We start from the raw sequence: 17279 nt of genomic DNA, 5'->3' as shown, positions 1-17279 counted from the left end.
TGGTAGTTAAAAATACCCCCTCTATTGGCCTTTGCATATAGTCCCTCTAAGGATTTGTAGATTTTTTTGGAACTTAGCACAAGCTTTTCTGCTTTGTTGTTTGTTATAATAAATAGCAAAAGTGTGTAATTTATCTTTTAAAACATCCCACCATAGCAGTATAGATGTGTCGGCAATCCTCATTTCAGTCTAATTCAACAGCAGATGTTTAAGCTGAGTGCAAAAATTATCATCTACAGTAGAAGGGAAACATTACATTTCCAAAAACCCTTCCCAAAAGGGGGAAGGTCAAGAAAAATGTCACAGTTCAGCATGCTATGGTCAGAGAACCATAGTAGCTGGAGTGAACTGCTCAAAACCGGAATCGTTTTGTGCACAAAAATAATCCAAGCAACTAGCGTGACCCTGAGAATTGCGCCACATAGGTAGAGGATTTTGAACATCTGTTGTGATTGAAACCTCTCTTAGCTCATGGCCACGCAATACATTCCAAAGTAGTTGTATGGTATAGTCTGTACAATGCTTCCCCAGATCAACATTAAAGTCTCCTCCAATTATAAGATGTCTATTTGTGAGAAACAGGGTGGGGAGGGACTAAAACAGTTCATGTCAGGCTGCAAGCTCTGTGTGGGCGTACACGTTAACAAAACGAAACCGCATGTTTTCCCAGATAGCATCCACCTTTAAAAGTCGTCCAGGTATAACAACAAAGGATTGCTCAATCAACCAGTTCTTGTTCTTGAAGAGAATTCCTACTCCTGCAGAGAAGTTATTACCAAAAGGCCATTTGGACTTCCCCAAACCCAATTAATGAGCAAAAATCCTAGCATCTCTTTGATCTTTGAGATGGACTTCTTGGAGGAAGCAGTTATGAAATAAGAAGAGTATTTAGCCAGTATAATCTACGCTTATGAGGATTTTGAAGCCCACGAGCGTTAATTGTAGAAAAGGTGAGCGACATATCAGTTAGGTACACAGGAAGCAAGAAAGATAAAGAAGGAAAAATTAACCAGAAGTAATACAAATTATTCCTGTCCTACCTCCCCAGCCAATATAGAAAGGCGAGAATCACCCACATATTTGTTTGTATTAGGTTCTTGTGGACTAAAAAATCGGCAAAATCTACGGTTGACGATGGAGAAAGTTGAGCCCAATCAATACGTGCAGGTGCTGGTTCAGTATCTGGGATTATGGAGCTGTCTGAAGAAAGATCATAAAGTCTTCATGTTGAATACACTAAATTTGTTCTCCGTAGGTATAATTATAGGGACTTTGGAGGCTTTGACTTGAAGTACTGTAGGCGCTCTATTGGTGCCCTTGTGCATCCCTTTCTGAGAATTTGAGGTAACTTCCACCCAAGTATCTGTAGCAAGCTGAGGTGTCTCTGGAGTTGAGGAAGGCACACCAGTAGTGAAATTTGCTGACCCTTCCTCTTGCAAAACAAGGTGGCGCTATATCCACAGGCATAGTAGGCGTGATAGTCAGTTCTGCCGCTTCTGCTACCACGTCCTGTGCATCCCCAGTCAGTGCACGAGCATAAGGCTTAGAAATTGGAGGAGGGAGGAGGGTCCGGAGAGTCAAAATCATCCAATAGCAGGTTACCTAGGTGAACTGGCCTATAACGTTGTGGGCATGTTTGAATCATGTGCCCATCCTCTTTGCATAGATCACAACGTTTTAGCATTCGGACATGTTTTTACCGTGTGACCTAGATTATCATGGTTCTGACATCTGAACAAAGTACAAAAGGTTGCTAAATGCCCCTTCTGACCACATCTGTTGCAACGTTTCAGTTGTCCATTGTAAAACAAATAACCCTTATTTGGACCCAATGAGAAATATGCTGGTGGATGACGGGGGTACCATCAGCACTCGTGTTATCTTCTTTTAAAATCACTTTAAACTGTCTCTTGCTGGTCCAAATGCCATAACAGTCCCTGATCCAGCGTAAAGACACCGAGTTACAGTAATAAGATAGAAAAGTAACTATGTCCTTCTCCACAAAAGGACTAAAACATGTACAGTCACAACCTTAGCTTCCTTGTCCCATAAACATTGCAATTCGAAATAGGCTAAAGGATAAGTATTCTGCTGAGCACAAATCTTCACCCATACTGATCGAAATATCTCACTAATAGCAAAAGTAACATCCACAAATTTAAACAAAGGATTGAGTTGTGAACAAAAAATATCTTCTGGATTTACCTGCAACTGTTCGAAAAGTACCATATCCGTGAACTCTTTCCTGTTCATTAGCATCTCTCCTCCCCCTTCATCTTTCCACAGAAAACAGACTGTATTTTTCCATCCCGTAACAAGAAGAGGTTTCTGCCTATAAGCAGGTTGCCGCGACTCTTGCAGCCAAAGATCCTACTGATGCCAAACACTCCGCACCACACCCTCCTGCCCTCCCCTGGGCGAAAAGAGCTCAGAATAAAACTGCCTAGCCACCTCCAAAACCCCATCCTTGTCCCTACAAATAGCCCCATCAGCTCGTCTAAACCCACCCACCACCCTTTTCAGTTTAGCTGTGTGAATTGCCTGAAAGAAACCAGTCCCCCCTCGTACGCCTCCCCCTCCAGTATTTGCCCATTCAATCTAGAAAAAAAACCTCAAAGCATGTCCCTTCACTATTTCTCTCAGCTCCCTTTTAACCTGCCCCATCACCTCTTAATCGAACACCCCTCCCCACTCAAGACCCCATATTCCTTACACAACGCTGCTGGAGCACGACTACTACAGCTTCCCATCGAGAACTACTGAATCCCAAAGTCCCTTGCAACCAAACCCGCTTTCAATTTCAAATCCTCCCACCAGTCCAAAATGGACATGCCCCAATGACTCTCCGTAATCCATCCATTCAGCAGCACACAACTTTTGCCTAAATTGTCAATCCTGCAGATGCAGAATTTTATATTTCCAGAACCCTCTTCCAAAAACTGTCCCTCCCCCATTTAACCATAGAGTGGTCAGAGAACCATACAGGACACAAACAACAATTTGTCACTTCCAAAGTAGAAGTAACTAAGATATAATCTAACCTACTAGACGCCCCTTTAGTGTTACTCCATGTGTGTCCCATCGTCCCCACCACCGTTTTGCGGTACACATCACATAAACCAAACTCACATAAAAGGCGTCCCAAAGACACCCTCATATAGTCTGAAACAAGCGATTTTTCCATGTCTACATTGAAATCACCCCCCACCAAAACCACCACCCTATTTGTTACCAAAACATCCCTTAGTGTACCGAAGACTTCCCCTCTATACTTCATGTCTGTTGGAGCATAAACGTTAATAAAACGATACCTACTCCCAACCCATTCCCCGTCAACCACCACAACCCGCCCCTCCACCACCATCACCACCTCGGTAATCGCCCACTGACTCCCTTTAAACAGAACCCCAACATCTGCAGAAAGCGCACTCCCCACCCCCCACACCGATGTGCCCCACCTCCACTCTTTACTAAACCGTTTCCCCACCACTGCGTCTTGGACATGCGCTTCCTGCACAAAACAGACTTGGAAAGGCAAAGAGCCCAACCAAAAAAAAACAGCATGCCGATTATCCCTCCCCTGCAACCCCCTCACGTTAATTGTCACGCAAAACAAAATTAAACCAAAAAGAACCTGACTAACCCAATCAACCCTCCCCCAAACCCCCCTCCACCCTCTTCCAACTCCAGACCAGGATCAGGAAAACCAAAAAGCCCCCATTCTATGACCATTCTATTGCCTCCCCCCAGCCAGAACCTGTGGCCAGATCCCCTTGGCCCACATCAACTTCCTCCGCCCATCTGGAAGTGACTCCGGCACCACAAAACCTCCCGGGGTTAACTCCCTTAAATCTACCTGGCCACGGTTCTCCATGTTGTTCACACCCCTCTTCTTCTCTCTGATGTCCACCGCTTTGGCACTTCCACTCCTCTCAACAGTCCCGTGAAAAATGGCCCACCCGTTTGCAATTCCGGAAAACCACCTCTGTACACAACCGGGCAACATGATCGGTCTGTCCACATTTCCCACACCGCAAAGGCATGCCTCCATAAAACAAGTAGCCCCGATCAGCCCCCAAGAAAAAAGGAAGAAGGAGGACACAGACCGTCACGGCTGAAAGAGTCCTTTTTCAACTTCATCCTAAAATGTCGCCTCCCATTCCATATTCCATCCTCGTCCTTCACATAACATTCCAAAGAAATTTCCATACCATACCTCCACAAAGGGATTAAACATGTGCACAGTCACCAATTTCCAGTCCCTCTTCCACAAACTTTCGATACGATAATGTGACACTGGACTACAATCCTTCACCTCCACCATCCGCAACACTGAGTCGAACATGTCACCAGCCATCAAAGTCACATCCACGAATTTCTTGCTGGAGTTGACTTGGAGACAGAAAACACTCGCCAAAGGCACTTGTAGAGCTTCTGTCAACATCTGCCACTTAAAAGAAGTTCTGTCCAGAAATTCCCCATCACAGTCTCGTTTCCACCAAAACCGCAAAGTCTGCCGCACACCACTCAACGAAGTAAGCTGGCCGCTCCATCACCATACTTATCCATTCACTATGTCTGTCGTTGCCCAGGATCTCCTGGCCTTGATCTTAGCCAAAAGGCTGAGAATTGATGCCACAAATTGCCCAGGCCAGCCAACCCCACCGTCTTGCCCATGCTTCAACTGCATGGCAAGCATCAACTTGGCAGGAGGAAGCAGCTGCCCTAACACAAGCACCGAGACATGAACCCATGTGACATTCCACGTCCTTGTGACAAAAGCGGCCCACCTTGGAGCCAAGGCCTAATACAAAGCCCAAGGGTTGCCACAACAGCAAAAAAAAAATTCGGAATTGTGCAGAAACGAGGTAGCTGATACAGATGGGAGTAGGCATGGGGGAGGGGAACATTCAGTCTGTCTGTCCCTTTGGCGGCTTAAAACCACCATCCCCACCTCCATCCCTGCTCCTAGATGCCCACAAAACAAAGGAGACGTCAGTGAAGAGCGGTGACGAGCTAGATATCCCTCGAGACACCACATTCACACCTGTTGGAGATGGAAGATGAAAAGGAGAAGGCACATCCTGGCCTACCTGTGTGAACAGGGCCTCGAACACAGGGGGCGCTGCAGCGACATCAGACAGCCTGCAGGACTGCTTCGTGGTTTCTCTGAGGTTATTATTTGTGTGAAGTACATTGTGTATCGACTCCCATCTTAGATCTTTCAGTTTATTTGGGAGTTGTTTGTTTATAGCCATTTCCCAGATCTTCCCAGATTGTTCTTTTGATTTAGCTTTTATCCTCTCTGTAGTTTTCTTTTCCTTTAGAGTTCAGTTAAGTAGTTTCCAATTACTCCAAACTTATTTCTTCACCTTCAAACTGATTCTTTCTGATGCATTGTACTACCTTTCTATATATCCTTGGTGTATTGAAGGATTTCAGTTTTGCAATTTTTGTTTCATATAATTTAAATTTTCTCAAACTTCCCATCATGTATCTTGCCATATCTGCCATTTTCCCTCTTCCTTCCCTTATTGCCTTTATATATAAATCGCTGCATATCTTAATGTTAAGATTTCTTTCAACTCTGGAAAATCTTTCCCTCCTTTTTTCCCCATTTTCTTCACTTTCTCCCTTGTGACCCGTTCAAGACTTGAGCCCAAAAAAAATAAAAACATTGTCTTTCTATGGCATTTAAAATTTTCCTTTTTGGTAAATTGTTGCTAAAAACATTAATTTTAGCAGTATTACTGATTTAATCAGGAGGATTTTCCCTTCATAAGTCAGTTTTCTTAATCTCCAAAACCCAGTCACCTTTTTAACATATGTCCGCATGTCTTTCCAGTCCTTTTCTCCCTCCTTTATATCTCCAAATTGTACTTCTAATATCTTAATTGGCCTATTGTGGGTTTGTATTTTTCTGTTATTTCCTTCCATCCATTTTCTTTGTATCCTACACTCTTTTTGCCATGTTTATTTTTGTACCTGTGGCTTCACAGAAGAGATCTATTTCCAGGGCTTTATCGATTTGGGGTCTCTTGCTACCACCATAATGTCATCCATGTACATAATACATTTTGTTTCTTTACCTCCACTTCCTGGAATTTCTATACCTTTAATTTGTTTTTCTTTATCATATTTGCCACTACTTCGATACAAAGTACAAACAATAAGGCTGACATTGGACATCCTTGGCGTACTCCTCTCTATCTTTATTTTTTTCATTAAGTGCCCATTTATCAGTAAGTTACTTGTTGTTCTACTGTAACAGGTTTGAATAATTTTCATGATCTTCTCTGGCACCTCGATTCTCTTCAGTATCTTCCATACAAAATTGTTTTTTATTGAATCAAAGGCTTTTTCTAGATCTATATTTAATAAACCTAATGGGATCTTCCTTTCTTTTGTGTATTCCATGATGTCCCTCATCAGAATCAAGTGGTCACTGATTGATCTTCCAGGTATTGCACACACTTGTTCTTCCTCTATCAGGTCTTCCAAGACTGATTTTAGTTACAGTTTTTCTCGATTGGTTTGGCTCATTTCTTGAAACCGAGATGACATTCTCAAAACCATAAGGCCATTTGGCCAAACAGTCTTACAGTGCTGCCCAACATTATAGCTCACTAGCAAAACAAATATCTTACCCCAAACTCTTCGTCCATGCTTCAAAAGCAGATTCCTTTCCCATATAAAAGGTCAGTACAGTCAGAATAGCACAGATCCTTCTCAATTGCCTTGGCACATGTGCATTCATTTAGTGCTTTTGTCAGAATACCCCGGATGGTTTAGCACAACACCATGGATCCTCTGCAAAAGCTCATATCTCTCCCAAAAGAGTTTATCCATGTGTCAAAACTAAATATCCTTCCCATATAAAGAGTCAATGCCCCCAAAATGCATTATACCTTTGGCATTGTTTAAGCACTGCAAGTCAAAATGCTTAGACGTTTTGTCACTGAGGCACAGGTCTAGCAACAGAATACCACTATGAATAAAACCAAAAGATTTTACAGTAAAATCAGCCTCCAATAAACCACTCATACTCGAGGAAACTGTAAAGATTTTTATTCATACAAAGAAATGTTAACATTAGAGAACATACTGTGAAAAGAAAACATATACAGGATTCTGTAAATGTGAACAGTTATAAACACAAACAAAAAAAACTCTAGCCCACCATACTGTAAATAAAGTCTCAGAACTATAGTACAGTAATATTTTCAGTGGTCGCCATTGTCACCCTCTCTTTCCTGGCCACCATCCTCATCCTCCTGGCCATCGACGTGCTGCTCTCTGTCAGGCCATAAATTCTCATCCACATCGCAACGGATATTTTCTAGTGCGATGCAGCGAGGGAAGAAACGGCGTGAATGTCTCAACCATCCCCTACATTGATCCCCTGTGATGTCCTCACATGCAGCATCCATTGCATGCAGCAGGGCCCTCTGGTCTTGAGCCTGATGCTCATACACCCTCCACCTCCAAGCTGAAAAAACTCCTCAATTGGATTCAGGAAAGGAGAGTAAGGTGGAAGAAACTCCATTAGCATCCGGGGATGAGTGGTGAACCAGGTTCTGATGCGTGGGCCGCGGTGGAAGTTCACATTATCCCACACAATGACATAATGTGGTAGCTGAGGTCCTTCTACACCTCTCTCATTTTCTGGGATCAGATCAGTATAAAGGTGGTCCAAAAAATTGAGGAGCTTTTGTGTATTGTAGGGCCCTAAACTGGGAATGTGTGTGGCCACACCTCTTTCTGATATAGCGGCACACATTGTTATATTTGCTCCTCGCTGGCCTGGGACATCCACAGTGGCTCGGTGGCCAATGATGTTACGGCCACGCCTTCGACCTTGGCCAGGTTGAAGCCAGCTTCATCAACGAACACTAGGATGTGAGGGGTTTCGTTGCCTTCTAATGCCATAATTCTCTACAATAGAATAGAAATAAATCTAATCAGTCAAGTAGAGACAGATACTGCAGGGAGGATCTAAAGTACTGTACAAACAGGGAGTGGGAAACTGAAGACAATTTCTAGGAAAAATGCTCTAGTCACACAAAGCTGGATTCTGAAGGTGAAAAGGATAACGCAAAACAAAAAAACAGTGGTAACCATGTCTTACTGTAATAGTGTTACAATGATAGACAACCAGTAGTTGACTTGCATGCACATACTGGTACCGCAGCCCTTTCACTCTGTCAGAGTTTCTCTCAAATGGTACCCTGTAAATCTGTTTCATGGTCATCTGATGTTTCTTCAATACCCGGTCTATTGTGGAGATGCTGATAGAGTTTATATTTTGGAACATTACATTGTCTAGCAGGATTGCATTACGAATCTGTCTCAGTGTGATGGCATTATTTGCAATGACCATGTTGCATATTTCTTGTTCTTGTTGTTCATTTAGAAGTTTTCTTCTGCCACCCACTTGAGGCTGTCGTCCAATCCTAGACATACAAGTCAAAGGTCAACACTGTAAATTTGTTACAAAATGAGTTACCAATGTAATTGTACTGCTGTCTTATGGTACTAGAAATGTGATGCACTGCACAGTGACTGGAATACTATTCACAGTATTTTCTCCATTTTTTTGTCTTTGTCATTTTATAGTATCATATAACATCACATGACGATATTACACTACTCTAGGCCTACACACACACCAACACTGAATAGTTCAATAGCATAGTTCTGTACCTGTTTTCCCTGCGAAAGGTTTGGATGATGGAGGAGACTGTAGACCGAGGCACATTAGGCTGCACTCGGCGACCTGCCTCTGCCATTGTGAGGCGATGGTTTATGACGTGGTCAATAAGGGTGGCCCGGATTTCATCTGGGACATCATGGTGCCTCCGTGCTCCTCGGCCTCTTCCCCCTATTCCTCCACGCATTCTCACTCCTCCTCTTCCTCTTCTTCTTCCTCCTCTTCCTCGAGCAGGAAGTTGCTGTTGTACTTGGCGAGGTGCTTCCATGTTCACACTGCAAATGAAACTGGCCCCGCGCCAAGCTCTGTCTATATACTTTTGGCAGCAGTCATAATCATAGACAACACCTGTCAGGTATCTGAACAACCTGTTTGATTGGTCATCTGAGATGTGGGAAACTGCTCCTTCGTTAGTTCTAATTTCACCTGATTGATTGCCAAGTACTGTCATAACTTTATCAAATGTTCCAAGATATTCTTTCATGGTATTATATCTTTGACTAATTTTGACAGTTGAACAGACAATTGTGCATATGATGACTTACACAATGAAACCATGCTGATATGTTTTGGAGTGAGTGACCATTTCACTGAAAAATCAACTAATCAGTTTAGATCGGCAAGATCTATTTATTTGGAAAATGTGCTAAATGTGGGCTCATTGTGCTAACTGTAGCTACTTGTACATAATCATTTGAAAAGAAGCACAGAGTCACTTGAGACATGTACTAAAGCATTTGCAATTTGATTAAACCAATGAAAATGACATTCTGTTGTGAACAATTGCAAGGTGGTTTGGAGATTTGTCCATGTTATTTTGAGAATGTCATCTCGGTTTCAGGAAATGAGCCAAACCAATCGAGAAAAACTGTAATATCTTATAGTCTTGGCATAACAGGGTTATTGGTCTCCAGTTGTTTGTTTTGGCCGGTTCTCCTGATTTTGGAATTAAGGTTATAACTCCTGTTTTCCAAGTTTCAGGAATATCTGCCCCTGCTAGTGTCTCACTGAAGACATCTCTTAAATCCTCTCTTATTAGTTGCCAATGGGATTACCCTAGAATTTTACACTACCCATCTATCCCTAGTGTCTTGTTCTTCTTCATATTTTTTAAGGCTTGCTCCATTTCACCTAGCTCTATTTCTGTTCTTTGTTGTTCTTTTGTCATCTTTTTTTTCCACCTTTTTTTAAGATTTGTTCTTTTTTCTGGTCCCTTCCTTTGAACCCATATACAGTTAGGTCCATAAATATTTGGACAGAGACAACTCTTTTCCATTTTTGGTTCTGTACATTACCACAATGAATTTTAAATGAAACAACTCAGATGCAGTTGAAGTGCAGACATTCAGCTTTAATTCAGTGGGTTGAACAAAAAGATTGCATAAAAATGTGAGGCAACTAAAGCATTTTTTTAACACAATCCCTTTATTTCAGGTGCTCAAAAGTAATTGGACAAATTAAATAACTGGAAATAAAATGTTAATTTCTAATACTTGGTTGAAAACCCTTTGCTGGCAATGACAGCCTGAAATCTTGAACTCATGGACATCACCAGATGCTGGATTTCCACATTTTTAATGCTCTGCCAGGCCTTTACTGCAGCGACTTTCAGTTGCTGTTTGTTTGTGGGCCTTTCTGTCCGAAGTTTAGTCTTCAACAAGTGAAATGCGTGCTCAATTGGGTTGAGATCAGATGACTGACTTGGCCATCCAAGAATTTTCCACTTCTTTGCTTTAATAAACTCCTGGGTTCCTTTGGCTGTATGTTTTGGGTAATTGATTGGGCGGCGTTTCATGATACAGATGGACTGCATTTGGCTGGATTTGAGCAGACAGTATGTCTCTGAACACCTCAGAATTCATTCGGCTGCTTCTGTCCTGTGTCACATCATCAATAAACACTAGTGTCCAAGTGCCACTGGCAGCCATGCATGCCCAAGCCATCACATTGCCTCCACCGTGTTTTACAGATGTGGTATGCTTTGGATAATGAGCTGTTCCAAGCCTTATCCATACTTTTTTCTTGCCATCATTCTGGTAGAGGTTGATCTTGGTTTCATCTGTCTACAGAATGTTTTCCAGAACTGTGCTGGCTTTTTTAGATGTTCTTTAGCAAAGTCCAATCTAGCCTTCTATTCTTGAGGCTTATGAGTGGCTTGCAGAGATTGTTTTAAAAAATGCTTTAGTTGCCTCACATTTTTATGCAATCGTTTTGTTCACCACACTGAATTAAAGCTGAAAGTCTGCACTTCCAATGCATCTGAGTTGTTCCATCCATCCATCCATCCATCCATCCTCTTCCGCTTATCCGAGGTCGGGTCGCGGGCAGCAGCAGCAAGCAGAGGCCCAGACTTCCTCTCCCGCCACTTCTTCCAGCTCTTCGGGAGAATCCCAAAGGCGTTCCCAGGCCAGCCGGGAGACATAGTCCCTCCAGCATGTCCTGGGTCTTCCCCGGGGCCTCCTCCCGGTTGGACGTGCCTGGAACACCACACCAGGAGGCATCCTGATCAGATGCCCGAGCCACCTCATCTGACTCCTCTCGATGCGGAGGAGCAGCGGCTCTACTCTGAGCCCCTCCCGGATGACTGAGCTTCTCACCCTATCTTTAAGGGAAAGCCCAGACACCCTGCGGAGGAAACTCATTTCAGCCGCTTGTATTCGCGATCTCGTTCTTTTGGTCACTACCCATAGCTCTTGACCATAGGTGAGGGTAGGAGCGTAGATCGACTGGTAAATTGAGAGCTTTGCCTTACGGCTCAGCTCCTTTTCACAACGACAGACCGATGCAGAGCCCGCATCACTGCGGACGCCGCACCGATCCGCCTGTCGATCTCACGCTCCATTCTTCCCTCACTCGTGAACAAGACCCCGAGATACTTGAACTCCTCCACTTGGGGCAGGATCTCTCCCCCAACCCTGAGAGGGCACTCCACCCTTTTCCGGCTGAGGACCATGCTCTCGGATTTGGAGGTGCTGATTCTCATCCCAGCCGCTTCACACTCAGCTGCGAACCGATCCAGAGAGAGCTGAAGATCACGGCCTGATGAAGCAAACAGGACAAAATCATCTGCAAAAAGCAGTGACCCAATCCTGAGTCCACCAAACCGGACCCCTTCAACACCCTGGCTGCGCCCAGAAATTCTGTCCATAAAAGTTATGAACAGAATCGGTGACAAAGGACAGCCCTGGCGGAGTCCAACTCACTGGAAACGGGCTCGACTTGCTGCCGGAAATGCGGACCAAGCTCTGACACCGGTTGTACAGAGACCGAACAGCTCTTATCAGGGGGTCCGGTACCCCATACTCCCGGAGCACCCCCACAGGATTCCCTGAGGGACATGGTCGAATGCCTTTTCCAAGTCCACAAAACACATGTAGACCGGTCGGGCAAACTCCCATGCACCCTCCAGGACTCTGCTAAGGGTGAAGAGCTGGTCCACTGTTCCGCGACCAGGACGGAAACCACACTGTTCCTCCTGAATCCGAGGTTCGACTATCCGACGGACCCTCCTCTCCAGAACCCCCGAATAGACTTTTCCAGGGAGGCTGAGGAGTGTGATCCCTCTATAGTTGGAACACACCCTCCGGTCCCCCTTTTTAAAGAGGGGGACCACCACCCCGGTCTGCCAATCCAGAGGCACTGTCCCGATGTCCATGCGATGTTGCAGAGACGTGTCAACCAAGACAGTCCTACAACATCCAGAGCCTTAAGGAACTCGGGCGATCTCATCCACCCCGGGCCCTGCCACCAAGGAGTTTTTGACCACCTCGGTGACTTCAGTCCCAGAGATGGGAGAGCCCACCTCAGAGTCCACAGGCTCTGCTTCCTCATTGGAAGGCATGTTAGTGGGATTGAGGAGGTCTTCGAAATACTCCTTTCACCGACCCACAACGTCCCGAGTCGGTCAGCAGCGCACCATCCCCACCATATACGGTGTTGACACTGCACTGCTTCCCCCTCATGAGACGCCGGACGGTGGACCAGAATCTCCTCGAAGCCGTCCTAAAGTCGTTCTCCATGGCCTCTCCAAACTCCTCCCATGCCCGAGTTTTTGCCTCAGCAACAACGAAGCCGCGTTCCGCTTGGCCTGCCGGTACCTATCAGCTGCCTCCAGAGACCCACAGGACAAAAAGTCCTATAGGACTCCTTCAGCTTGACGGCATCCCTCACCGCCGTGTCCACCAACGGGTTCGGGGATTGCCGCCACGACAGGCACCGACCACCTTGCGGCCACAGCTCCGGTCAGCCGCCTCAACAATAGAGGCACGGAACATGGCCCATTCGGACTCAATGTCCCCCCTCCCTCGGGACGTGGTTGAAGTTCTGCCGGAGGTGGGAGTTGAAGCTACTTCTGACAGGGGACTCTGCCAGCCGTTCCCAGCAGACCCTCACAACACGTTTGGGCCTACCAGGTCTGACTGGCATCTTCCCCCACCATCGAAGCCAACTCACCACCAGGTGGTGATCAGTTGACAGCTCCGCCCCTCTCTTCACCCGAGTGTCCAAGACATATGGCCGCAAGTCCGACGACACGACCACAAAGTCGATCATCGACCTGAGGCCTAGGGTGTCCTGGTGCCAAGTGCACATATGAACACCCTTATGCTTGAACATGGTGTTCGTTATGGACAATCCATGACGAGCACAGAAGTCCAATAACAAAACCCCGCTTGGGTTCAGATCGGGGGGGCCATTCCTCCCAATCACGCCCTTCCAGGTCTCACTGTCATTGCCCAGTGAGCATTGAAGTCTCCCAGCAAAACGAGGGAATCCCCAGAAGGTATGCCCTCTAGCAACCCCTCCAGAGACTCCAAAAAGGGTGGATACTCCAAACTGCTGTTCAGCGCATATGCACAAACAGTCAGGACCCTTCCCCCAATCCGAAGGCGTAAACCCCAATGCACAGGCTCCAAGTCGGGGGGCAATAAGTATGCTCACACCTGCTCGGCGCCTCTCACCGGGGGCAACTCCAGAGTGGTAGAGAGTCCAGCCCCTCAAGGAGATTGGTTCCAGAGTCCAAGCTGGGCGTCGAGGTAAGTCCGACTATATCTAGCCGGAACCTCGCGCACTAGCTCAGGCTCCTTCCCTTCAGAGAGGTGACATTCCACGTCCCTAGAGCCAGTTTCTGTAGCCGAGGATCAGACCGCCAAGGTCCCCGCCTTCGGCCACCACCCAACATCTCCGTGCACCCAACCTCCTTGGCCCCTCCCATAGGTGGTGAGCCCATGGGGAGGAGGACCCACGTTACCTCTTCGGGCTGTGCCCGGCCGAGCCCCATGGGTGCAGGCCCGGCCATCAGGCGCTCGCCATCGAGCCCCACCTCCAGGCCTGGCTCCCACGTCTGGGCAAGGGAAAACGTCGTCCAAGGTTTTTATTCTTCATCAGAGGTTTGTTGAACCGCTCTTTGTCTCATCCCTCACCTAGGACCAGTTTGCCTTGGGTGGCCCTACCAGGGGCATAAAGCCCCGGACAACATAGCTCATAGGATCATTGGGACACGCAAATCCCTCCATCACGATAAGGTGACGGTTCAAGAAGGGGTCCTCTGTCCTCCCAGTTCAAATTTTACATTTGTAAGTCGCCCCTGGAGAAGTACGTCAAATTCTAGCACTTTGACATCCCTGTTCTTAATTAGGTACCCTACTCCGTCATTTCTGTTTTCATTCGACGCAGAAAAAAATGCTTGCCCTACTTCCCAGTCTTTTTCTATTTCACTATATGATTTTTGGAATGATAACCCGCATTCTTGTACACATATAATATCTGCTTGGGTTTCTCTTAATTCCCTAAAAATTATCCTTCGTCTTCCTTTCCTTATAATGCTTTGTACATTTAGAGAGGCTATTTTTATCATAACTTTTTGTTTAGGGGTTTCTTTTTCTCATATTCCTTATCTGTTCTTTTCTTTTTACTCTTTTCGCTCTCAGAAAATTGACCTTTTCCTATTTATTTTTTTGATCTGAGTGACTTTTGCAAAACCTTCCACCGACTCTTTACTTAAGAAAGCCGCTTTTGGGCTGGCTACTGTTGTTTCTTTACTTGTACTTGTTCTTCCTGTCTCCTGATCATTTCCTTCTATTTCTTCCTCTTGTGTTAGATGGTACCAATCTTTTATTTCTTTTTTCCCTGTTTCTTCACTGGAAATGTTTAGTTATGGCGCACTAAACAGCAGGTTTGACATTTCTTCCAACTCTAGATGTAAATTATCCTCTATCTTTGGTTGCAGGACATTCAACTGTTTAGTTTGTGCCCCTCTCTACCTCTTCCTGTCATTCTTCTCTTTCCAGGGTTTCAAAGGGATTTTTTTTTTCTCGACTGCTTCTTTTAATTTACCAGAGCTTCCAATTGGTGTCTGAAATAGAACTTCCCTATTTTCACTGTGGGATTCCTCTTCTTCACTTAACTCCCCTTCCTCCTCTTCTAATTGAATTTTAACCACCTCTACCTTTTTAACACCTATTTGCATAGGCCTTTGGGCACAATTTGAAACTGTGTGTGTTTTCCCCACATAAGTGGCACACTGTTTTCTCTCTACACTCTCTCTGGTCTGGTGTCCTATTTCTCCACAGTTTTTACACTTCTCTTGTTTACACTCAGCCGCAATGTGACCCTCCTGCTCACACTTCCTACACATTTTTGGCTGACCACTATAAAACAATACTCCTCTTCTAACTCCAATTTGTATTGAAGGTGGCAGATGTTTCAAACCACCTCCAACTCCTGTTTTAACTTGACCCTGAAAATTGTAGAAGACAGTTTTGATGCCGTATTCATCCCTACCACCTATACTCCTACTTGTCAACCTACTTTCAACCTTTCCAAGGGTTGTGAGTTGTTCTTTACTCTGAACCTTCCAGCCAAAACAAAACTGAGAACTCAGCCGTCCAATTCAATCTTAGCCAAGAAGCGATGCCACAAATTTCCCAGGCCAGCCAGCCCCAGCGTCTTGCCCATGCGTCGACTGCATGGTAAGCATTAACTTGGCAGGAGGAACCAGCTGCCCTAACACAAGCACCGAGACGGGAACCCATGTGACATTCCACGTCCTTGTGACAAAAGCAGCCCACCTTGGAGCCAAGGCCTAATGCAAAGCCCAAGGGTTGCCACAACAGCGAAAACTTTTGGAATTGTGCAGAAACAACATAGCCAATACAGATGGGAGTAGGGGTGGTGGAGGAGAACAGTCAGTCAGTCAGTCCCTTTTGGGGGGGAGGGTACCAGGCAAGGAAGAGGATGGCTTAAAACCACCATCCCCACCTCCATCCCTGCCCCTAGATGAGACCACTGTTTGCCCAGGTGGCGGTAGTTCCTGGAGGGTGGGAGGGCGCACTCCTGCAGGATGTACACATCACAGTTCTGAGTGGACAGGAAGGTCATCACCTTCTGTCTCCTCAGTTTGTCCTTCATGCTTCTCACGTTGATGGAAAATAATGAGAGAGTAGCCGTCTGTGGGGAGTAAAGTGGAGAGGTTAGTGTGGCCCTAGTCGTCGCCAAGGTCAGGCAGGACTTCAGGTTTGCCAGCCCTGGGGTCCTCGATCTGAAGCAGCTGGTTGATCTGTGCCAGGTTGTCCATGTCGTTGTGGACAGGCTGGAAGTTTAGAGCTGTTTCGAGAAACAGCTCCTTTTCAATATGGGTCTTCTCGTCTTCTTGCTGTGGGCTTCTCTGTCTTCTTTCTTCTCCGGTTCTCCTCTGGGCTGTTTAGACTTCTCCTCTTCTTTGCCCGTTTCACTGTAGGAGCAACAAGAGGGGGAAAGTCCTCCGGGTGGAGGTTGTGTGGGGGGGTGAGGGCTCTGAAGCAGTGTGGGAGGTGGGAGCTGCCTTAGTGGTGGGAGGAGGGAGGAATGGAGTTCTTTGTCTTTCCTCCTTTGTTCTTTTTCTTGTTTACCTGTGCGTGCCCGGTGCTGCTTTGGGACTTCTGTTTCCTATCGGCAGGCAGATTGAGTTTCAGTCCTCCTGCGTGCAGACTGTTTGAGGCGACAGCGGTGTAGGACTTCTGTCTCTGAGGGGAGTCTTTGTACATGTGGCTGGTCTTTCCGTAGAGATTGCAGGTCTTTTTCCTGGGACAGTCTTTCATCTCGTGGCCAGTCACACGGCAGTTATTGCAAGTGGCCTCCCAAAACTCTGCATCTCCTGCAGGATTTTGGCTGGTCAGGGTAGTGCAGGATTGCCGCCGAGTTTCCCAGGGGAAAGCTCTGTGGTAGGTGCTGGAGGCCATTTGGGGAGGGGTTGTCCTTCCATAACCTGACGATGACAGACCACTTACCCGTCCAGAAGCAGTTCCCATCCTGGATCGGGGTGGGTTCCCTCACCACAGTGTAGAAGCACTTCAGGAACGTGGAGATGTCCTTGCCAGGCTTATGAGGATTTCTCATGGTGATCGTCACTCTCCTTTCCTCTCTCTGTATGGGGCAATTGCTTACAGTTTTTTCCAATTGCTAAAGCACAATTTTGACAACAAGGCTAATTTTTGCAAATCATTTAGCACAATTCACAAAACACCTCACCCAAAGAGTAAAACACCTCACATATCCTGCAAAATGAAGCTCTGCAGTCAAAACTATATAAACA

The sequence above is a fragment of the Polypterus senegalus genome, chromosome 8, assembly GCF_016835505.1.
Source record: "Polypterus senegalus isolate Bchr_013 chromosome 8, ASM1683550v1, whole genome shotgun sequence".
Lineage (NCBI taxonomy): Eukaryota > Metazoa > Chordata > Cladistia > Polypteriformes > Polypteridae > Polypterus > Polypterus senegalus.
This window is presented reverse-complemented; position numbering follows the sequence as displayed.